Source organism: Oryzias melastigma, linkage group LG3 (assembly GCF_002922805.2).
Source record: "Oryzias melastigma strain HK-1 linkage group LG3, ASM292280v2, whole genome shotgun sequence".
NCBI classification, from domain to species: domain Eukaryota; kingdom Metazoa; phylum Chordata; class Actinopteri; order Beloniformes; family Adrianichthyidae; genus Oryzias; species Oryzias melastigma.
The window spans coordinates 26,290,426-26,316,001 of NC_050514.1; the positions used below are offsets into that span (position 1 = coordinate 26,290,426).

The 25,576-nt window shown below is 37.9% G+C and overlaps 1 long non-coding RNA gene across 1 annotated transcript in view; it reads left to right on the forward strand.

The window, feature by feature from the left end:
- LOC112161029 overlaps window positions 1-22,021 on the forward strand; it is a 59,545-nt gene extending 37,524 nt beyond the window's left edge. The window contains exons 2-3 of the long non-coding RNA XR_002921770.2: window positions 21,520-21,606; window positions 21,725-22,021. This is a non-coding gene — a long non-coding RNA (uncharacterized LOC112161029). The remainder of the gene's footprint in view (window positions 1-21,519; window positions 21,607-21,724) is intronic.
- The last annotated feature ends 3,555 nt before the right edge of the window (window positions 22,022-25,576 follow it).

Below are 25,576 nucleotides of genomic sequence, written 5' to 3' on the forward strand. Positions count from 1 at the left end.
GAAAATGTTGTCAGTGTGAAGTTATAATAGCAACGCAGTCAGTCAGATCTGTAGATTCTAATTTGCAAATTATTTTTTAAATGTATATTTTGTTATTACTTGAAACAAAATCCAAAAAACACAAGATTAAAAAAATGGATAACATTTTTTTTTTAAATGGCCTCTTAGTCCGTCCGTCCATCCATCCATTCATTCATACATCCACCCATCTTCTTACCTCATTGAATCTCTTTTGGGGTCATGTGGTTGACTGAGCCTGACCCGGCTACTGTTGGGTGAGGGCGGGGTAGAACCAGGACAGGTCACCAATCTGTTGCAGGCCACACAGTCACATTATCAACTGATGGAAATCTAGAATTTTCAATAAACCTATGAAGCATTTTTTTTTCCTCACCTTGGAATCTTGCTCTGCATATTGAACTGAGTTTGTTCCAACACTTTCTAAAACTTTTTTTTTTTTAGCTACTAAATGAAGCCTCATAAACTCTGAAGTGTCCTTTTGCTGTTCGGCCTTTTGCAGGTTTTCAGGGTCTGGCTATAGCATGAACTTTCCCAGTATGTTACCTTTTTCATTCTCAACAAACACAATCTTCAAATCAAGTTTGCTTTGGACATCTCTTGTTCAAAAATTTCTTCATAAATATGACTCTGCAGACGCATGTGGAAGGAGATACTGTCTCGCATTAGTCAGAGGAGGGAAAAATAAAAATACAATTTGAGGATTTTTCTGCATGTTGGTTTTGGACTCCACCCTCTGATCACGTCATGATAGGCTGAAACTTATCGGTACAGTAAAAATTGATACATGGCATTAGTACTAAATGGTACTGGTTTCAGTAATGGTTTCGGCACTGCATCCCTACTGATCAGGTCTGTACATGAATATTTAAACTGGAGGGGCCTGACGTGCAAACGGTTAATGCAGCCTTTGATAGAGAGAAAAAATGTTTCAATAATTTCCATTCTGAGCAATATTTTTGACTATTCGCTAAGTATGAGTTTAGTTGGTGACATCCTATCAAAATGTAATTTCTGAACTTGAAAGAGAGTGATAAGAACGTACTTTCTACAAAATGTTTTTGCATTCCAGCCTTGTGAAATAATCACATTGTATTGTTATGTTGTAAAGACGTGTAAAATCTAAAAAAAAGAAAAACAGCCATTAATTGTTCTACAAATGAAAACATCAAAAGGTGTACTAAAGCATGAACTGGTCTGAGGTTTTTGTAACTGGCTTTCAAAGCTCAATCCATAAAAAAGTTTGTATTAAAATAGAATAATGCATTTCCCCTTCTGTTTGTGCAACAGACATCTGTCATATCTCTCCACGGTCCATGTCCTACCCTTCTAGAAACTCATCACAATTTCTCTTTCTTCTCTTCATTCATCAGTTTACTAACAAAATAGATTTTGTCAGAGCTATTGATGTATAATTCATTGTCATCCATGAGCTTTTTTTCCTCACTATGATAATACCCAAAACTTTTTTCCAACATTAAGTGATTTTACATTGATCTTTGTGACAGAATGAAAGTGGTACACCGACGATCACAAACCGCCTTGTTTCAGGTCACATCTCCTCTGTCTCTCTGTCAGAGCCACTCCAGAGAGGGTGAAGGAGTGACTGAATACTTGACTGGGGGGAATTTTCCCCAAAACAAATCCAAATCACTCAGTTTTTCTGCTCCACCCATCAGCTGTGTAGATGTCATTTTATCCCTAGGCAGCCTCAAGATCCAACATTGACTTGCAGCCTCTTGTCTCGTCACCTGCTATCTCTGTACCATGTCTGGAGCTCTGCTCTGGATCACGCAAAGTTTTCTTAAAAAAAGAAAAAAAAATGCAGGTTATTAGATATACAAAATTAAAAGTGACTTGACATCCAAACAAAACAGGACTTTGATTATTTTACCAGTGACTTACTCAGAAATCTATGAACAGATCAAAATACCACTTTGGGGTTCTTTATAGTGAGGATTGAACAATAGATTACACTTAAAAGCTCAAAAAGTTGGGTTTTTTTTCTTCATGGGATAGACCCTTTAAAGTCTTGACTTTCATTTCTGGAGTAAGACTGCCCCAAGAATTGGAAAATTGATTTAAACAAATCAACTCATGTGTGTGTGATTCTTGTTCTTTAAATTAAGGAAATATGGTCAAAATGTCTTATTGCAAGAACAAAGGGAGAACGTACAAAGTCACATGCTGTAGAAAACAATACATGAGCCTGACGTCAACAACAAAACGGATATCCTGTACTTCTTGACACAACATATCCCAATACAAAGAGATATGTTTGGATGTAACACATACTTATGTGATTACCATGGAACTTAATTTCCCTTTAGAGGATTGTTTAGGCATTAGTGCATTACAAGCACAAATTAATAAGTCAGATATCAATAAGATTTAATTTTAAGAAAAACAAAATGGTTTTTGGGTGGCGGCAAACTCGTTCAAAATGTCTCATTTTCTAATCAAACTTTGATATATACGGTACATTGTCTGTGAAAGGCTACTGCAAGAAAAAAATAAAATTTTTTGAGAAGTTCAATTACTTTTTGCTTATTTTTTAATCTATAAGAACTTTATACATTCAAACTTGACGTCTTCCACTGATGTTCAAGCATAGCTACAAAAAATATGGCAATCATAAAAATAATTTAATGCAAAATGAATAATAGTTGTCTATGACTACCCTGTGCGTTTCCCTTTTTGGCATCTTTTCTGACAGGCAGATTAGCCCCCAAAAAAATCATTACAGGTACAAGCATCAGTATGTACTTTGGATTAAGGGGGAGTGATATATGTGTAAAGAGCAGTGTACTCTCTAAACCCTCAGAAGGCCTGTGGTGAGACGCTCACTGTAGGGATTAGCAGACATCTGTGACAACACAAAATCTCCTACAGGTGTTCTGTCATTGAGTTCTGTGTGGCTTTCTGACATTTAAGCATTATAAATTGCTGTAAGCAAGAATAATCAGGATATGATGTGCTTTTCAAACTATTTACCAAGAGTACCGCTTGTTTTGTGTTAAAAAATGAAGTCCTGATATTGTAGAATAAATTCAGAGATATAAAGTGAAAAGCGTTATTTTGAGCTTGGGTATCATAAATGCTTCCTCTGAGATATTACACATCTCTAAAGAATGAAAATAAAATGTCTGCTGAGTGACACGATGGTTTCTTTGTTTGCGTCTTTGTCTTCTTTGTTTTTCTTCCTTGCTTGCTTTTCTTTATTTTCCACTTCCTTTTGTCAGTTTTTTTTCTGCAGATTCCCCTGCTGTCGGCTCTCGTCACATTACCCAGTCTGTTAGCCCTCTGATACCGGGGCCAGACTTGAAAGAAAGTCTTAGGGACGAGAGCTTATACACAGTGCCAGATTTTGTTAAATAACTATGAGATGTTGGTGCCAATTCATCGGTAATTGTCCCTTCTGGCGCAGTCTGTTGAAAGTCCTGGAGAAGCCTAAGCTCAAGATCACTGCAAGTGTTAATCTTCTTATACTTAAGGTATCAGGTTTTCTTTTGATGTTTCTAAACATGTTGACTCCTATCTCAGCCCAGAAGGCAATCCAGACACAGCTATGAGCAAGATGGGGGTTTGTCTGCCGTCGTCTTCCAAGAATCTCGTGGTTTGTGTTCTTCTCCCGGTTTGTATCCATTATGCTGCTAAAATAAATCAGCAACAAAAAGAGACCAGGAGAAATGAACTGATGTGTGCTTATTGTCCTTTCTTGAACCCGGGTTGACTTGCTGTAAGATGGCCAGATTTAATTTTAATGAGGCAAATTCCTTTTGCTCAGACTGGTTGGAATAATAGCCCAAGGTTAGGCTCATAAGAACGCTCTATTTAAGATCAACAGAAATGTCACTTGTCTCGAAGCATAAATGATTTAATGTGTAATTAATTTATACAACTGCCAGGTGCACTTTGTCTCAGTCTGGTATGATGCACTTCTGAAGCAGAATGTGTCAACACATAGCTGTGGTGATGACCACACAGATCCTTATGCTGGAGAATCCGCCCCAGGAAGACAGTTGGACATGCCCTGAAAAAGTTCCCTCTCCTGGGACCCACACTCTTTGGCACACTGGTCACCCCCCTAAGGTACTCAGGTGAGCCTCAGTGATCAGTCACTGATGTTTTTTGTCAGATGAGATTCTCCCATCAGTCAGTCAGTTACTCATTCAGGCAGGGCCTCAGGTGGTGGCTGATGGTGCAGAGGCTGTGGGATCAGGGCGAGCTCCCACATGCACAGCTACACTGATCCCACACACAGGTGGAGATTTGTCATGGGCTGGTAAAGGCTCATCTGTGATTGAAAACTGTCTTTGAATGTGACAGCACAAAGTGGGTATTCCAGAAGCCTGTTGAATTTCTTGCAAATGAGCCTTTTCCTTCTGTGCCTTTGGGTGTTCACATGGACTGTTCACATATATCCTTTAATATGTGTAAAACATAAAACTCCAAACGAGACACAAAGTTCTTTCTTTATCCCTCATGTAAAAACATCCAGGTTTTCCAGGGGGCATTATTTGACAGGAGTTGATTTATGGCAGTGTTAAGACTTAATTGTGCAAATTTGTTATTGGAAAGGGTGGAAACCTAAGCCAAGACACGCAAGCTGTTTGCTTGTGTGTCTCCAAGCAGATCTTAAGTTATAGATGTAGTACAACCAGCCTTTAGCTGTAATTGAAGTTTTGATTTAGAGGTGTCTGCCTCTGGTATGCTGTGTGGTATCTGTTATGGAGAAAGGAGGGATTGGGCGTTCCTCAGTACTGTTGGGAATCTTCTGTCGAAGCAGACACGTCACCAAACAGTCAACAAGTTCATCGAGTAGAGAAAGAGATTTAGTTCAATGTGGATTCTTTAAGATTAGACGACTCTTGTTCCATAGTATCCGTTTGTCCTGAAACTACTCTGAAGAGTTTTGACAATAGATTTCATACAGAACGTTCAGTAGATGCTACTATTCAAGGGCACATTGATGTTTTCTTTAAATTGACACCAAAGCGGGGTTAAGTGTCCTGCCAAAAAGCACAATGACTGACCAGATTGGAAGTTGACCTCTTGACCAATCCATTTGTAGATTGTTGACCAAAACAATGAGATACAGACACTTCAAGGCTGCACGGTGGTGCAGTGGTTAGCACTCTTGCCTCACAGGAAGAAGGCCACTAGTTCAATACCCAGCTAGGGGACCTCAAACAGAATCACCAATCGGGTTGGGCACTGAAATTCGGCTTCCAGTACCAACCACCATGATTTACGTGGTTTTACCAAAACCGAAAGAAGCTGCGGCAAATGGTTCAGCATTTTAGTGCTTAGTTTGAGTGAAGATCTATTTGTGTTAGAGCGTGTCAATCACTTCTACTCTGTTTAGTACGTTGAAGTTCTAGCCTTTCCTGGGATAGTGGGCGGGCTCATATGACTGCTGACGGGGCGAGCACGCGCAGCGCTCAAAAGTCTGCCTGGATTTTACAGCAGGTCAGAGAAGGTTGATAGATCGCTGCGTCGCATCAGCCATTGGCCGTTTTCAGTGACCTGATCAGCAGGTAAAATACCAATCCGACACAAGCGTTTTTGCCTTGTCGCAGGGCAGCCAGCCTCCCAGAATTTAGCAGAACTCGCTCACTCAATACGCCGGCAGACAGACAGCTGCTGCGGGGAGCGGGGCAGCCTGCTCAGGTCTTCTGAACTGTAATTTTTTTACTCATTTTTGTCGAGACAAACACACACAAAAAAAGGTCCCCTATTTTTTCCTCCTCTCTGGGTAACCTTCATTCTCAGTCAAAGAGACACAGAAACACCGTGGAAGCGGCTGTCATCCAGACACACCCCCTGAGTGAGAGTCAAAGCCCCGGTAACCCCTCAGACAATGCTGCCCCTCAGCCGCACCGTCCAGCTCAGAATCACATGTTTGGCAGGCGGCAAGCAGCGAATTTGTCTGGCGGTGAAAAAGGAGCGAGCCACAGATTTGCAGCTCGGAGGCTGGGGAGCTCTGATGTAAAGGAAACAGCCAGCAAGTCAAAAAAATGACAATTTTTGACGCGGAGATCTTAGCCGTGCGTGAATACATGACGACTTGGGAATGAAAGTGTGTTGATTTAGGAAGATGAAAGCATTATTTTTTTATTACTGAAGTACCAAATTTCGCACAGATTAGGAACCGAAACCAAAGAACCGCTTTGGCACCAGAATCTAATAAAACCCAATTGGTGCCCAACCCTACTGGTGACCCGTCCAGGGTGTCCCCTACCTTCACCCATGAGTTGTCCTGTGACCCTGAAAGGGAAAAAAAAAACTAGTTTAAAAATAGATTGATGAATGGATACGCTTCGAGCAGATTCTACATTTTATATTCTTTGTTCATTAAACAGGATTAACTTTTAGTGAGCTGGCAAGCAGGACTAGAGACCACTGGATTTGAACGTGGGACCTTATACATGAAAAGCACAATCTTCTCTCCCATTTTAGTTTCTCCTCAATGGCTATCTTTTAAAACAAGAAAGAAGGAACATTCATTTATTTGCACATAATTCTTTAAAATCATACTATCCATCATGCATCATAGATCTAATGGATCCAAATTTTATAAGCAAAACTTGTTCCGAGAATTTTCACTACTAGAAGATGAAGCAAAGACCTTTAATTTGAGCTTATTTTCTCTTTAAGAATAGAATTTCTGCTTCAACTTAGGAGGAAAAACACCATCTTTTTTTAAGGTTACACGGAAAACTTTCCTTTTTTTTAACTTGTTATCGAGGTTTACCTGGTTGACCCTGGTTCGTGCCTTAATTTATGACCCAAAAATACTTTTCTTAAATGCACTAGGTGGCACTCTATGCCTTTTCTCCTTCTACTTTCTTTTATCTTCATAAAGATATGCCATTCTAATTAGTATTATTGATTTTTCTTTTTGTATTGCGTAAGAGGTTTTATTGTTTGTACTGAAGGGAGTCATCCAAAATGCAGTCAGTTTGGGGGCCCAAAAATTTTTTCTTCTCGTCCACTGGTATTTTACAAAGACCAAAGTGGAAAAAAATTAAAATAATATAAAACTTTTTATAAGATTTAACCTAATTTGAAAGACCTGGACTCATTTGATTTTTATTTATTTATTTATTATTATCATTATTTTCACTTTCCCCAGAGGCTTCTCTTTTTTTTGTTTTTATATTTTTAATTTGCGTTTTTTTAAATAAACTAAATAAATTCCAAAACTAACACAAACCAAATGTCAGTTTCCAAAAGTTCAGATGTTTTCATGGTTTTCGATGCATGATAGGTGGTTTTAGTGAAACCACATACAGAAAAACCCATAGCTGTGATCAAATTACACCTGACGGGGAGACTGGCATCAGTCAAACCCACAAACTGCCCCGGGGTCAAAGCAAAGCTGGCATTTAGAGTTTAACACACAGACAGCACACACATTATCTAGCTAATGACAGAATTACAGCCCTGACTCACAGCGTAGCTACATGTAAGAGACGGGGGGGGGCGGCAATACATTAGCGTCTTAGAAAAGAAGCCCTTTCTACCAAAAGAAGCTGCCAGTGAAAAAGATAAAGGGATGAAGAAGAAAGGTGAGCGTGGACATAAACTCCCTAGAATGGACGTGTAGATGATTGTAATTATGACTCAATAAATCACACGATGCTGTTATTATCATTGAGTCATGTGTCCATGCAAGAGAAAGGGGTGTTTAAATGGATGTGTCATGGTTTTCTAAGGGTTGAGATGAGTAAAGAGCAGTTTACATTGGCCGGGGAAGAAATACACACAGTTTTTTCTTAGTTGGCACCCTAAGTGAACAAGGATTACGGTAACTGTGTTGGTGTATTTTTGCACAAGTTTATGCTTTTAAGTAAAAATGTCCTTGTATTTCCCAGTAACAGCTATGAGTTTATTTTATTTTTTTATTTGTGCATTGATCAGAGGGTGGATGTTTATATGGGTGTGTATGTTTTAAGTAACCAGTCTTTAATGCCCAGAAGCACAGGGACCAGAAGCCTCAGTGTTGTGGCAAATCTAAATAAACTCTGTGGTTGCCCAGTTTTCTTACTTTGGTCTTGGAGTGAAGTTTTGAAAAGTTCATATTTATAATGGCAACTCTGTTAGAACCATAAGTTCACAGTTTGCTATATTTTTATCCCCTTCGCATAATGAAAGTTCCAGAGAACAAAATAGAGCCTGTGAGGGTGGGGCAGGTTGTGAGAAAGCGGTGTGAAGGACACAGGGCATATTGTGGTTTTAGGGGGTAAGTAGGAGAAGGGCGCAACTGCTCTGCACGTTTAGTCGTTTGGGAAAAGGCGACTCTGGGTTCCTCAACCTTTGAGCAAACGGTGTACGGGATGTCTGTCGGCTTTTCCAAGTGAAATCCTATCGAGCCAGGTCTGAACATTCTCAAGCAAAATGGCTCCAAGTTCAATTACACATTACAAGCCACATGACAGTTTCCATTGTGCAATGCTCAGTCTAACAAGACTGTGCTAAATCGTCCAGGCATCCTCGTTCACACTGGAGTCAGTGTGCTGAGACAGGAGGGAAGGGCCCTCAACAAGAGGCCCTCTTAACTGCTCTATTATGGTAACACATATCTGTAGAAAAGCAGACACCTGAAACCAAGAGCCAAGAAGCCAGAGGCGAATAACTTACACTGCTTTCTTCAGGTTGCACCCTCTTGTACTTGACCGTTGTCAAACTGTTGTGGTTTTAATGCTTTTGTGTTTATTGTGGGACTCGTCAGTCACGAGTTCATCAGGTGACCATGCAAGCTTGACCTGCATTGTAGTAGTAAGTACAAAAGAGTCTTTTTGATTTTTTTTTTTCCCAAAGTTCACTGTTCAATATAAAATGTGACTGTAATACAATGGCTGCCCTGATAACACAGTTCAATTACCAGCGACACTTCACAGGTTCCAGGGTTTCAAGCTGCTTCACAGGGATTTCCCCGGCTGTAAGTTTGCTCACTTAACCTCATTTTCCATTCACTGTAAAAAAAAAAAAAAACCAAGAATAGAGACAACCCACCTTCATAATTTCATCACTGGGGTGGGAAGGCTGGAACCAACCCTGTTAAAACTCCAAACATTCCCTTTTTAAACCACCATGACCAAGCAGATTAGGCCCCCATCCTTTGGAAAACAGTCTTATTTCCTGAAGCGTTTAACTCAAAAACAATGTGGAATGGTACAGTGAGCCACTGTATTGAAACCATTCAAAACATTATAAAAAAAATAGTGAAACATTTGCAATCCAACTAAACGCTTTGGTGTCAGGCTTAATTAATTCCCAAATGAGAGATTTTTATTTGTCTTCATTCACTGAAGTCAGGGGAATTGAGGCAGAGAAACAGGTTTCTGTGTTGCAGTCTTTGTTGAACCCATGTCATTGATGACACACTGTTATATACATATTTCATTGGGGACATGCATATTTTAGAGTGTAATCCTTGGCACAGCACAGCTTTGTTTGCAGCATGTGCAAAAGGTCTGAAGAGCAGAAGGTTTTCTTTGAGAGGGGCGTGTTGGATCGGTTACAAACAAGAAACAAAAGTCCTAATGTATTCTGACAGCCAGTCTTTTACTTTCAAGCCTGAATAGAAAAGTACATTGTTTCTCACCCTTTGTTTGTATTTTTTTAACAGTTTACTGTGAAATGTAAGGAGAGATGATCAGTTCGCTCAGGTGTAATTATCCTTAAAGTCGCCACAGTTGACAATTAAGACAAATGTGGTCCGAAGGAGCACTTACAGCTTGCATAACTCGACTCAACGCTGCATGGTGGCTGCAGCCGGCTACACAGAAGCTGAACAAAGCCAAATGTGCTCGTGCAGCAAACATGACTGCTTGTGGTAATTTCCTGTGCTCTCTCTGCACGCCGTTGTGGTTGAAGAAGTGATTATACTGTGCCAGAGAAATGCTAATGTATGTGTTCACAAGAGACATAACATCCAGACACAATTAAAAGCACAAACAAGTGTCAGCCAGTGTTTGTGTTAATAAGCGGGTTCACTGGAGAGGGAGAGAGATGGAGTACAGACAGGCGGGGAGAGAAAGGGAGTGTGGTCACAAACACGTGTTGCCTGCGCTCACAGGAAGAAAGAATGGCAGCACTTAAAAGTGGAATCTTGTGGAAACAAAGACTGGAGTTGTGTGGCCATTGGGATCTTAACTGTTTGACCAAATATCCACCCCCAAAGCACATCCAAACTCAAGTGGTCCAATACACGAACAATACCGCCCCCCACATCACCTCCCTCATTGAAACCGCCCCAACAGAACCGAGCATCAAGTCACAGCAAAGTTCACAGGAGTAACTTCAACCGTATCACTCACAACTAATAGCCCTGTGTATGGTGGCTACTCATGCTTGCAGCACTTGGTAATTGTGTAGTGTTCCTTCTCTGGAGCTGAGTCCTATTGTATTTACCCACAAAGACATTTAAGACCCAATCCAGTGAAGGTTTTCTCCAGTTTTTGGTAAAATAACTCCTTCATCAGATTTGGTTGGGGAGAAAGCCTGAGATCCTTACATGATTAAAGTCTTTAACTGTCTGAAAACCAATGTAAAAGTGTGTTTTTTTAACCATTACATTTGTAGTGAGCCACAAAGATTAGCTGCTTTTTTTTTTACACTTGGATATTTTTGGAAAGGAAAAAGGTCATGAGGTCATCTCTGTAACCAATGCCATGCACGTGAACAGAGAGAATAACTTCAGTGTTACTAAGATTTCTAAAGTGTTAGATGATTGATCTTCTTACTATGCATCAATTTGTTTTACTTTATAAAAACTCAACATCAGTGTTGTTAATAAAGCAGGAAACCCTTTAAAAACATCTCAATTATGAAAGTTACTACCTTGATCTGTGAGGATCATTTTCAGGACAAACAAAAGGGGACATCCAGGCATGATAGATTGTGTGAATATATCAAAGCGTCATGGAAAGACAAAAGCAAAAGTAGTTTTGAAATGTATATGAATCATTTTTAAACCTAGACACAACAGATCAGGGGCTCATCTCATACTGTTTCCAATATTTAAAAGAAACACCTTCATTGCAAGACTTACAAAAGGGTTGTTGGAGATAAATACATAAGAATACATCCTTACTTGACACACTTTTTTCTCTTCATGAATTTCTCACTGCTTTGACACCAGGTAGCAGTTCATTGACCTGTTGAGAGGCAAAAATAATGTTGGCAATGGAGCCAAAATGCATAAAATCCTGTCTTGAAAGTTTCTCTGGTAAATACCAAACCACAAATTTGGTGTTACAAATGAACAATACTCACATGGAGATGGTTAACTTTGGCCAAATAAATGTAAACACTCTTGGGATCACATGGTTTTGTCTGATTCAGTATATTAGATTGTGATTCAATCATACAGTGTAGGTTTCAGTGGTTTTGCAATTGAGTTAAAATGTGTGTGTTGCAATGCAGACATGGAAAAATCAATTATTCAATCACAAGAAACGAGATAAGATCGTGTGCACAGGCTGTGCACACTCGTCCAGACACCGGGTGTTTATGGTATTTGTGTTGTAAGCCTGTGTAGCGATAGCCAACAAACACTCATTCAACTTAGCATTTAAATATCATGCAGTGGCATACGGCAAAGGACATTCTGGTGAGGAATCTGCACAACATTTCGGGATAAATCCTATATTTGAGATTGGTAAAGAAAGTGAGTGATAAATTAGAAGAAGTGGGTTATTAAGCGAAGACGGAAAGGTCCGCGTGTCTCCAGGAACATGATTCGCATAAAAGCGAACAGGATTTTTTAGGAGATTGATGATGCTTCAAAGAGAAAAGAAACATTCACAGTTAGTGCTAATCAGAACAAAATACAATGCTCTCATAATTTCAATAAATCCTGAAATATTCAAAGACCGAATTTCACTGCAAAGTTAACTCCTTAGCCATCACAATTCTGTCTGTGATGGAATAAAAGTCTGTCAACAACAGACACCTGTCTGTAGTAAATGCCGGGTCAGCTGCCAAAATTTTGTATTAAATGCCAAAACTACCTTTGAGAGATATATTGTAAATCTAAACAATGTGTTGGTTGACAGTATTAATAATTAGCTGTACATAAATGTTTAAAAGTGTCACAGAACTGCTAGCAAAACACTCAAAAACCCGCATCACTTAAAGTCTCACTCATCATCTTTTTGATCAATTGTAAAAGAGTTCCCAGTGGTCTTTTTATTATGTCATTTTTAGATTAAGTCAAAATCCTTTTCTTGGACATAGTTTCTGCAGAGCGCCAGTAAGTCATTAAAAAATTCACACCCGCAGAAGGAGCTTTTTCACAAGCTTTTTTTTTTGCCTTTTCTGTCCACTCATGATTTATATTGATTTGAATGAACAAATACTCAGAAATGCAGTTTTAGTTACATACCGTATGTCCTCCATCATGAGAAAAATGCTTCAAGAACAAGTGAAAAAGACCATTTTCCTTGGAGTTGGTCTTTAAGGTTTTAGTTATGGTTGGGCGGTTGTTGTCATAATCAAATACATCCGTCTGTCCAATCTTCCAAACCCTCTTAATCTCTTTCAGGGGGTCTGCCGGTGCCTTTCCCAGCTACTATTGGACCAGTCCATCACAAAGCCATACAACCACACACCCTGACATTCTCACTGAGGGACAACTTAGAATCATGAAATAACCTCTAAGGTTTGTTTTTTACTCCAGAAGGAAGCTGGGGTGCCCATAGAAAACCCATATACGTAAGGGGAACACATACAAACCTCACAAAGAATTTGGACCAGAGCCTTCTCACTGTTGGCTGGTTAACCACTACTCCTCCATTCAGACCATCATTAACTAAAACTCTTTTTAAAAAGATTCTCTTTCGACAACTGTTTCTTGACCATTGATTAATATTATTTTTTACTTTCTATGCAAGGGACAGCTTGACGATACACAAAACATCGTCTTTTCTTAGTGTTGGAGTTCTGATTGATTCACTAGTTAGTTTGGTCCAAACAAACAAGAAGTAACTGTTATTAGTGGGTACTATGTGTCTTCATGCTTTCTAATGCATAGTTTATTTTGTATTCAGATCTATGATGATTAGCTATGGTCTCAATCAGAGAAGGTCCATGACCCACTGAACTGAAATGGGTACGAGTTATTAATCTTCTTAACTTTTGACAAGTTTGAAATTTTAAGTCTTGTATTATCTTACTGTGTCATTTTTGTTCAAAATGAGGGGGATCATGCCAGATGTTGGTTTCAGATTCCCCACAGTTAAAACATGACACAACACGAATCAAAGAGCTAATCCGTCTCACTTTAAACACTATTGCTCATTTATTCAGTGGAAGATCGCATGTCATGTTCATCTGTTGCCAAAACACAAAGTTTCTCAAGCTATTCCAAGATTACAGCCAGAGATATCTCTACTTATCCGTCTGTCACCAAGCAAAGAGTTCTCTTTTCTTGTTAAAGCCACTCAAGCTCAGGGTCTAAGCTGAAGCATGTGCTTCAAAATGTATGCTAGTTGTCTGCATAGAGAAGCACGCAAGTCAGATACTGTTGGATAAAGATATGCTCACAGGAAGTGTGGTCTACATTTAATCTTTCCAAACTCCTTCCTGCATTAATAGACCACACACAAAAATTGAAACAATTTTATCCATGAATGCTTAAAGTCTCACTCTGTTTTTTTTTTTTTTCTATTGTAAAATCGTCCCCAGTGGTCTTTTAATTATGATAATGCCGTTCCAGCTAAAATCATAAAGCCTGCGTCGTCTTTGGAGACGTATTTTCTGCAGCGCATTTAAAATTTGCCTCTGGGTTGTAGGTGGCACTGTTAGCATGGAAGATAGCTTTACTAATTTCCCATCATCCCTTTGGCTGTGTCCACTCACTATGTCAGAATTCCCACCCTTATCTCTAAGTACTAAAAAACTATCTAGTGTCCTGCATTTTAACAGCATACTCACTACTTTTTTTTTCTTTTTTTAAACAGGAGATTTGACATCACCAATTTCACAAAGTGAAAATCGAATCAATACAAAACATTGTTGACATCTTTTTGTTCTGATGATGAAAATATGGATATTTTATTTAAAAAAAATACATTTAAACACATCTTTTTTGACTGCAATGTTTTGTAGTCTATAAATATGCAAATGTAGTGAAGATCAATAAAAAAACTAGTTTTTTGCAAAGACTTTTTTATTTTTTAAGGTTCAAAATGGCGGACGCACTGTTTAGAGCACTATATAATGAGTATAGGGAAGAAATTCATACATAATGACTGTCTACTGATAGCTTAGCACCTCACGAGACAAGCTAACATTAGCAATATTAGAGCTATCCAGTTTAGAGCCAGATGGCAGCTCAGTCAAGGAAAATGAAGAAGTTAACCCTTCAACACCTGAGGCGTCACCGGTGATGTTTAAACACAAAATCTTTGACATATTCTAACTTTTCAACGGGTCGCTTTTCTCCTTGAAAATCTCCTGGAATTACATTGATCATGTTAAACATTGAAAAATTAGAGTAAATCAAAGACAATAAATACTAGAGCTCCAGTGTTAAAGGGCTAATGGATATATTTGTCTGCATATGGATGCTTTAGAATTGGAGCGGAGAAGGGAAACTTGACACTGTTACTGTGTCACAACTGAGTCTTTTCAAACCGCTGGTTTTCATCTGCTCCGATACAATTTAAGTAAAGCAATACTCCAAAACGCAGCTTAAATTACTTTATATTTGTCCTCCATCATGAGAAAAATGCTAACAAGAACATGTTAAAACACATAAAACATGATTTTTATTGGAGTGGGTTTTGACTTTTCTTCAGTTTGATATACTAATGCACTAAGAACATTTTTGCAATGAACATTAACAAGAACAAAACTAATTGGGCAATGTTGAGTGGTAAATTGAATTGAATGTCAAACTTGTGAATGATAGTTAAATCGATTCAGTATCCTGGCAGAAAATCCCAGCCTTACCTCACATTCTTTTTTTTACATAAACCTGTTCAATTTAAAAAAAAAATAATTATTATTATTTTAAAAAAGGGACATTTTATGTTGTTTAACTATCAAAATGACTCAACATGAAACAAGCAAGAAGCATAACGTCACAATTTTAAACATCAGATTCACAGAAAACCATTTTTTTTTGTTCTTTTTGTGAACAGGCCTCCTCAAGAGCAAAGAATGACCTCCCAAAGGTCAAACACTTAACTCACACTCTACTATCGATGGATGGTTACTTACAAATCACAAGTATTGATCATGGCAGGGATCACACTGGATGTAGGGCAGACAGTAAAATCATATCCACTTAGTCTTAATAGCCCACATTAAAGCAATTATGCACACAAAATTGGACTGTGAGACTATGCACTTATTATGCAAGTTAATGTCTTTTTTTTCTCAACATTTTTCCTCTTCACCTATGCAACTTTGATAATAAATTACTTGCTATCGACTGCTTCAGGTGGAACAGTTGTAATTGTTTGGACAACCTCTTATTGGCCCGATACCCTGTAGCCTCTTGGGTAACACTGTTCCAGTCAATGATATAATGTGCATAAGATGATTATATGCATTTGTCAATACTTATGTATTTACTAATGACATGGTGAGTGCTGATGACTTGCTAATGAAGTGAATGCATTTGTGAGTCAGTCAACAGGTCAAGGACTGGAGATCTGTCCTCTGTTCATCAGAGTTTCTGTCTTTGGTCTAAAGACTCACTATCATCTAAACCTGAAGTTAGCTTCAGAGTAAGTTGCACAATCATGGGCCACATGGAAATAGGATTATAACTGTGTTAGGTTCTGTACTATCTGGGCCAAAAGTTTGTGACATTACCAAAGCGGAGAGTTATGGAAATTTGGGCTGTGTCCGAATTCCCCCCGTAATCACTATATAGTGCATTCGCCATTTTTAGTGCTGTCCAAATTTACTAATTTCAAAGTCGAGTATGCTGGAAATTTCCCAGAAGTCTTTGCAAAAAACTGTCTTACATCGATGGTCACTAGATTAGCGGATATAGACCACAATGCATTGCGGTTGAAAAATGACAAACAAAAAAAAATGTGTTTAAATATAATATTTGAATAAACCAACCACTTTTTCACCATCAGAACACAATTAAGTCATAAATAAATGTTCGTTTTTTTCCCTTCGTGAAATCGATGACGTCATAACCGGTCTTTGGAAAAACAAAAGAAAAGTAGTGAGCCTTGGTGTCTTTGAATTTGGACGTTACTCCCACTTGATGATGTCATCAATAGTTGCCGTTCTGCTACATTAGCTGCTAGCGCTCGGAAATAATGCAAAAATAACAAGTCACCACTCAAATTTAAGTGTAAACTTCTCTGCTTCAGAGCACACTCATATGAAGACATATGCTTCTCTGCAGTACAGTGTGACGCAGTTCGCCCTGCTGGCAGAGGGATACATTATTTGAAGTCCCTCTACCCTTAAATAAACTATTTCAGGCGACCTTTTCACTTCAAATGCACCTTCAATTGGAGGGGTAGGAAGAAGCCAGAGAGTAGGGACAAAAATAATTAGATTTTGCCTCGGTGATTGTCACCGTAGAAAAAAAATCATTAAAATCCCTGTCATAGAATGGGACACCAAAACCTGACAGTTGTTAAAGATAAAGGGAAATTGTAGAACTGATAATTCAGCAGTTTTCCATCATCAAAATTTGGCTTTGCCACTAAAACATCCCCCATGAAACTTCATGATCAAATTTTAAAGTGATCTTAAGGGGGCCATAACATAAACTATATTCATATATATAATCATATATTACCGTTCGAACACTAAAAATCAAATTATTCATGAAATATTGGTTATTTTCATTTTTTAATACCCACAAGTAAAACCACTCGAGTAACAAACATCAGTTTGAGCTGGAATTTATTGAAGGCAGGACACCATTGGAAGATTTACGGTATTCTGGGTCAAAAATGAAAGTTTTTTTGCTTTTTCGCTCAGAGTGTTAGTGTTAGACTGGGGGCGGTGCTGTCAGAGCAGATGCTTCCTGGAGGGGGCGGTCTCACTGTGTGATGTCAGATTGTGAGGACCCTATCGTTTTCATGGGTATGGGAGGGGCTACTGGTGAGAGTGCAGGTTTTTAAAGGATTACTCAGAAATGCATGATCGGATACAAATATCCATACAAAACAGTAGAATCCACTTAAAAGCTCAAAAAGTAGTTTTTTTTTCTGGAATGGCCTCTTTGAAGCTGTTTTTACAGTTTAACATTTGACCTGCAGGAGTATCTGCTCTCCTGTTGATTTAAGTTTGTTCTATTGCTTTTTCATTTTAATTGTTACTTTTTTTATTTGTAGTATTTTTTAATAAATCTTTAATCGTATGTCTTTAAGTGCCTTGTTAAATTGATGATTTTTTAGAAATATAGTTGTGTTGAGAAAGATTTTAATAAGGAGGTTCATAAAAAATACCAGCAGTGAAGTGATGTTGAATATCAAATAAAAGAAGTTAAAAAGTGTTGAGGAAATTTAAGTATTTTGTTTAAAAAGTGGCTCATATGTTGCATCATGGGGATCTGACTTGCTTGTGTAACAAATCATCTACTGAGTAATTGGTTCCATTTTTGGGCTCGTCTTTGGACGTGGCTGCTGCTGCTTAATGCATTTTTAGACTCATAATAGCTTCACTAAATGTATTAAATTAGTCTGTGTAAAGTGCTATTTATTGAAAGTTCTAAGTACAACTTAGTTTATGTATTCTAACTTAAATCATATAATTTCAGGTTAGTTTTTGATAAAGGTTATAGAAGTATGTAAAGAAACTTTCCCTCCTTTTTCTATCAACAGAAAACCTTTGGCACAAATATCCAAAGCCACACAGCTCGTCTGTCTAATACTAACAAGCTGAATAATGCTGGCTTTGAGTCTTCCAATGGAGCATTTGGTACGCAGTATACTATTTCATATAATGTGCATTCCTGTCAGAATACTGAAACTCATTGTGAAGCAAAACACCCACTTAGAAACGTCATATTTTTCACAATTTTTCACATTGTTAATTCCATCTTTTGTTTAATAACCACTTCCCTCGTATTCATTTTGATCAGCTTTAGGATGAAACATGTTCATGAAAAATTTATCGCTCTGATCTGCATATGCCGTTTCCCACGTCTGGCTTCCCGTTGCTTGTTTGGAGGAAAAGGAATGAAAGCAATATCGAGCAGCACTGAGTGAATCTCAATTTCTGCTTTTGACAAATGGATTTCATCTCCACAATACCAACAGATGAGGTTATCGGATCCAAAATAGCCTTTGCTTGAACCCCTCCAACCAATCCGTCAAAGAAAGTGTTGAAAGAGAGGGAGAGCCAAAATAGAGTAATGAATATTTAAAGAAGTTTAACTGATAACATTTAATGTGAAACATTTGACAAAGCACCGCTTTATTTGTAAAGGCCTCTTATGACGATTGAAATCTTTATATTCTTCCCTATTTAACCGTGGAACACACGATGCAATTGCTGTACACAGGAGACATATTACACATGTTGTTACTTATGAAACAAAACTGCTGAAACCGTATGTCAGATCCTTCAAAACAAGTAGCAGTTTTTAAAAGAAAGTGAGCTTCTGAAATTGTTTTAAGTAAAAAAATCTTGTCGGCTTATGTTTTGTTTTCTTATTCAATCTCTGCTCAGATATTACTTCAGTTTAGCTTGTTCAGTATATATCATTCTGTTTAGACTTTTCTTCCAGATTCTTAACAACTTGATTTTTCCAAATTTAAGTTACAATGCTTTTATAAAAAGTACATGTTAAAATCAAAACTTTTTTTAGAAAAAACTTTTCCTGTGATGGTGGTTTTTATGTGTTCGTGTTAAATTATCACAGATCTTTCTCTTATCCTCATGTCAGCTGTTTGTGTGGTTAATACCAGAAGACTGTGACCCAGAAGATCTAGTCAAGTTTAGACATTTTTCTTGGTTTTTAGTGAATAATTTGAATTTTTAAACAATTTAAAATTTTCAACATTTAAAAAAATAGCAGTTTTTCTAAGAAAAAGATGTTAAGATCTAAAAAATGTCACCAAAAATTGCAGCTGCTGATCCCACTAGAGAGACAGACGATCTTAAATAATGATGTCCATTATTGCATTGAATTATTGATTGCTGTTGATACATCTCTAAAAAAAAACCTTGAAGAATATCTGAATTCTGACCACAAGTTTGGTTGATGTCACAGATCAAACCAAGTCTTCTGACACTAAGTGATAGCAACTCAAAAATATGAAGTTATCTATTTGAGCAAGCAGTATAGCCTCACTGTGTTCAGACTTACTAACACATGAGATCTAAACCCTGAAAAAACGCCAAGAGAAGAGGCAAAGAGTCAGAACAATGATGAGGTCAAACCAGAAAAAAGGGGGAAAGTATTTATTTCAATAGGAATTTTTTATAGTTGCTATAAGTTTTGGCTTTTAAAGCGACATGAGACTCCTGCTGTTTCATTTTATTATCTTTTTATATTGTGTTTTACCTTGTTTTAGTGTTGTCATCTTTTATGTTCTGTGTTCAGCACTTTGTGAAAGTGCTATGTAAATAAAGCCAGTCCCCATTCAGCTTGGTTTCAATTGAATGGATTACATTGGATATGCAATAAACTGTATAAAAAAATCATATTGAGTCATTATTCAGCAGCTTCCTGCGCTGGTTTAGGAAAAAAATATCAAGTCGGGAGGCCAAACTTCATATTGCTGGTTGGCTGACAAAAAACTGTATAAGTGGAGATGAAAAAACATAACAAAATGAAAGCAGAATTTAAAAAATAAATAAATACTATCATGATTTGTGGTTACTGATATGATTCATAGTTGATTTTGGTTCGTTTTGAGCGGTCCGATTCACTGACCTAAAATCGATCCAGGACATTTTGTCTGGTCACGTCTTTACAAAATTCTAAGTGTTTCCACACATTGGACTGTAATGATGGTTTGATCATTTTTTCTGCCATCACGTGTGATGGTACTTGGTTGTTTTATGAGTAACACTAACCCACCATTCCTCAATCCAATTGGTATTTTCAAGACTGATTATCGATTTATCAAAGTTTAAAACAAATTTTCAGTTTCAGTTTATTTTAAACACCATTTAGAACATTGGAAACAGTCATAAATGACAATAAATGAACAGATACAACAGAGCAGTGTTCAAAAAGGGTGGGAAAAAGTTAAAAATCCCATCCTCTTCACTAACTTAAATCAAGTTTGCTGCAACAACTCACTCTGGGACAGTGAAGGAAAAAAAAAGAAAAAAACAATGTATAAACAAGATAATTCATATGTAAATACCCATACATACTATATGCAAATATATACGCGCTAATACATATGTCCACTTTACATATATGCACAAATATTTGTGCATTCACAAAAACCAATCATTCATTTATACCTTTATAGTCGTTAAAGATTGATGATTTGATTCTGCCTCAGACAAATGGATTTGGTTGAATTGCAAAAATAGAAGCCGATTCATCAATTTATCATTATATCTCTTATAATAACATTTTGCCTTTTTGCTTTTTGTTCACCGTCTTTGTTTTGCTTTCATCAACTCTTCGTACAACATATAAAGACACCTTCAAATTTCCATTTCAATATTCAATCCAAAATACCGATCAAGAATTAGTTTTTCCTCCCTTGCTTAAAACCTTCTAATTGATAATATATCTATGCATATTTGATTGAAAGTTACACAAAAAAAAGATCATTTTCAGCTTATAGAGTGCTAACTAGAAAGAGGCAGAAAGTGAGCTTTCTTGGAAAACTTATGTCATCCAACTCTTATTATCTAACTGGCACCCGGGAGATCAACATCGCCAAGAAGATATGGAGATTCTAATTGCTTTTATTGGTTTATTGTTTGAGCGAAGAATCTCTTTGATGTATTTAAGGGACTAGTCTAATGAATAAGTGAATGCAGAAATCAGTCTATTCAGGGAACTGATCTCAAAGGGGCTGATGCTGGGGGTGGAGATAAACTTGTGTGAGTATTGGTGGTTCTTGGTGTGTTTGTGTGTTGGGGGGGTGCTGTTGCAACAATGAGTTCTTTAGTTAATGGGGAAAGTGAACAAGCTAGGACTTAATCAAGCACAGTTGACCAAAGTGCGGAGCATAGAAGAGCTATGAGTGTGATCAAGTGTAAACATCCAAAACAATGCGGAACCAAGGGAAGCATGACCCCGCGGTTCGGGGAGCTGGCTCAGTGGAAGAGGTGGGCTTATTTACCAAATATGCAGATGAGCTTTTGACCTCATAGTGACCGATTTCTAAGCACACCACCACTGCTGCACACAAGCACACACGTACACACATTGTCGCTGCCCGACCGCTCGTTAATCATCATTTGTGACGAGAGCCGTTCTTGTTTGAGGGGACATATGAATCTCTCTCTTTGGTTTTTTAACACGGTGGGTGCTTCCTCAATAAATTGGGCAATTAATGAGCTTGTTTTCATGTTGTTTTGAAGCTCGTGCACGAGGTTCAACGTGAGGTTTCCATGGCGGTCGCCATGGATGGAGCCTGGAAGCCATGCAGATCAGGTTTTCCCACAAAGGTGATCGGCGGTTGAAAGTTAAGAGCGTGTGTCCCATCCTCACAATTCTAGTTAAACCTTTTATTAAGCTGGGCATTGTGCTTCCTCTGACCATTCTCTACATTCTCATGCCCATCAGGTCAGTTAGGTTAACAGCCGGACGGACTGGAGGAAGGAGGAGTCCGTACCCAACTCTCTGAAGCCACTAACAGGAAGGGAGAGAAGTATATACTACAACCTTTTGATGAGCAGCAGGGCAATAAATTCATTAATCATCATTATATGCCTCATCAAACTCTTTGCCAGCCTCTCCATGGGAGTTACACAAATTAGCCAGTGAAAAAAGCTGTAATTTTAGAGAAGCTAGGTAAATGCTTTTTGATTGCTTTCTTGAACAATGCTTCCCTGACAAGCTAATAAATCAGATCTTTCTATACTTGAAGTGCAGCGACTGTGAGCTCCTCAAACAAAAAAAAAAGGAGGCTGTGTGGGACTGGGGTGTGGGGGTTACTACAGCCAGAACCTTTTGACTGATTTGTTTTGGATTCTTTTTTTTTTTTTTTTTCTGGCAACAAAGAGACCTGGCACAAAGCTTTTAATATATGTATGAACTACTGTTATGTCTCCAGATGCAACAAAGGATTTTTTTTTGTACTGGATCAAAATAACCCCCTGTTTGACTTGTGATTTTAAAACCTAAACTAATAGTGACCACATGGAGAAAATTCAGTTTTTCTGTTTCATCCTACTTTCTTTATTCAATTTATTTTAAACCAGGGGTCCCCAAACTTTTTCTTGTGAGGGCCACATGACTGTTTTCTTCTCTGATGTTTAGCCGGGGTCGGTTTGTAGGCTAACAGAATAACTGTAACAATCACAACCTAAACGTAAACATTTACGGTTTTCTACAAAGCCACACATAGCCAAATTTTTAGATAATTAATTTCTGTTATCTTTATAGAAAAATATAATACTAAAATAATTTAAAATCTAGATACATAACATTAACTGTGATAATGCTAGTGTGAATGCTATAAGCTGAATGTGGCAGCTGAAGATGTTAGTGCTAAAAGCTGAAGAAGCTGAAATTCATAACTAAAAAGGCTGAAACTAATAGCTGAAAATGTCGAGGCTGATAGCTGAAATGGCTGAAGCTAATAGTTAAAAATGCTGCTAGCTTTGAGCCTTTTAGCTCAAAATATAGACGAAATGTCAAATTAGCAAATTAGCCTAAAAAAATTTGTAAAAATTCTCAATTAGCCAAAACAAGTAGCATTTAGCTGAAATATTAGCTAAACTCCAAATTAGCCTTAAAAAACTGAGAAAAAGCCTAAATTAGCTAAAGCAGCTAGCACATAGCTGAAATATTAGCAAAATGCAAAATTAGTCTAAAAAATAGAAAAAAACTTAACTTAGCCAAAACAGTTAGCATGTAGCGGAAATAAATGGTAAATCCCAAGTTAGCCATAGAAACTGGTCAAATGCGCAATTTATCCTAAACGGCTAGCATAAAGCTGAAAGATTAGCTAAACTCTAAATTAGCCTAAAAAACTGAAAAAAAGCTTAAATTAGAGAAAACAGCTAGCATGTGGCTAAAATATTAGCTAACCCCCCCAAAAGCCTAGAAATCCTAACGGCCAAAAACATCAAAAAGCTAGCATAAAAATTGCTTATTTTAATAGCTGAATGAGCTAAAGACCTAAGGACGTCGAAAAACCGTATGAAAGAAAAATATTAAAGAAATAAAGAAAAAGTGAATCACTATTAAACCAATAAACATTCTCCTGTCATAGTTCAGACTGTAGAATGGTGGAATAAAAAGTCACGTTCTATGTGGGTCTCGATCGGCGTTTGGGATGGTGTGTAGGGGGCCGGGCCAAATGTGGAGGCGGGCCGTAGTTTGGGGACCCCTGTTCTTGAGTGAGAGGCATGACTGCAAACTGCAAGCTTTTCTGCATGGAGTCCTTGCTGGCAAGTGATGCTTACCTACTACAGCGAACACATCCTTCTGTCCAGATGGTCCTTCCATGCAAGACCAACAAATCATCCATCAGGCTGGAAATGGCTCCTTTATTGAAAAGGAGGTCAATAGATGATTTGAGCTTGCTTTGTGGCTGGCCATGTTAGCTTCCTTCAGGTATTAGCGGGCAAGAAGGGGACATCTCAAGTGGGAAGGGATGCAGTTGGAGTGTTTGGCGGTGGGGGGTAGTTAAGGGTGGTCTTTATCTGTTTAAAGCCTTTCTCTGATGAGATTACCTATTGGAGTTGGCTGTAAACTGTGCTGTTAATCAGGGTGCATCAGCCAACACACTCCCACTGGCATGCAGCCGCTGATGGGGTTTTTCTTTTTTTGAATAATTGGTGAGCTTCAGGGAGTCCAGGCAAATATTTTTCATCCAAAATTGCTTATTAATGTTTAAAATATTTGATAGAAAATGTATTTTTTCTTTGATTATTACATTTTGACATCTAACTTGGAAATCAAATCTTGCAGGTACCTGTGTGAACTAGACCCAGAGTATCTGAGCTTGTTGTTCTTGATTGGGCCGATACATCACTAGCAGGCACTTTGCTAAATTAGCACGGAGACACTGTTACACGCGGGGTCAGTGCGGCTTCCCTCCCCTCATCACGTGGAAGTGGTCGGGGGGGCAGAGACTTTTGAATGAGTCGAGCAGCGGCGGTGACTTCTCAACCCTCCTCATTAACGCTGTCTCCACACACCACTGAACGGAGCACGGCTCAAAATAACTTGCAGAATCTGAAAAAAGAAAAAGAAAATNNCCCCCCCCTCCCCCTCCCTTTATCTCCATCTTGGGAACTGATCCAATTAACCAAGTGCCCATTTGCATCCTTCGAACCAAACCAGAAGCAAACGTGTGGAGGTTTGGCACAAAAACAAACAAAAAAAGGTCAGTATTGAGAGAAAGTCCATTTGTTGTGCACGGTGGTTTGAGGAAGGTAAAGTGTCCCAGATGAACAGTGGGTAATGGTGGTGTTATGTTCGAGAGTGTGTGTGTTATAGCGGTCATTAGGACAGATATCTGTGAGGTAATGTGAAGCAGATGTTGAGAAGAAAGAGATCATTTAAAAAGGGCAAATGTAAATAAACACTAGGTTCCCTTGACCCACCCCCCTTCCCCCGTGGACCCAGTGAGCCACCAAAAGAAAACAGTTTATCAATCCTTTACCCCGTGGTTTATTTAGTAAATTAGAACCTTGGGTCATACAGACGGATTCCAAAGTTTCACCGACCATTGCCTTGTCTGTGTTCATCAGGTCTGGGTTGGTAAAACCGATTGGAATCGATTTAAGCCTAAGAGATCAATAATCGATTCATAAAACTATAGATTGATTAGCACATAAAGCTAATGTCCGCTAGCTTGATGCTAACATTTAATGGAATTTCCCATAGGGCGGCTAATGCTAACACTCAGTCGACTTAATTATACATTGCTGACTAAATAAACATCTTTATACAATCACAGGTAGGAACTTTCAAAACTGTTATCACAAAACATTTTTATAAAGGGAAAACGTTGTTAGCAACCATAATAAAAATAAACACTTTAAAGCCTTAAAGTCATAAATGTTTAAAACTATTGTTTTTACGGTAAAATGTATTTACCGTAAATGTTAATGCACATCTTGGGTAATTTCATAGACTGACTTTGTCATTTTTATGGGATAAATTTAATGTACAGTAAAATCGTGATGCAATTTTCAACAAAAACTGTAAAATGGAACAACAAGAATTATTTTAACCTAATCGCTGAAATTCTGGCAATCTCAGCTGCCAGTTTTCTATCATAAAAATTAATTTACGTCTTTGGTAATTTTTTAGTGTTACACTTTATTTTTCAGTGGTAAATGCATTGCTATTAGGAGTAAATTTGAAATAATTTCCAAAAGCAACTGTAAAGGAAGAAAGAAGCAATGTTTTTAACATTAATGATTAAAGTTACACCGTATTTTTTACAGTGACATTCTG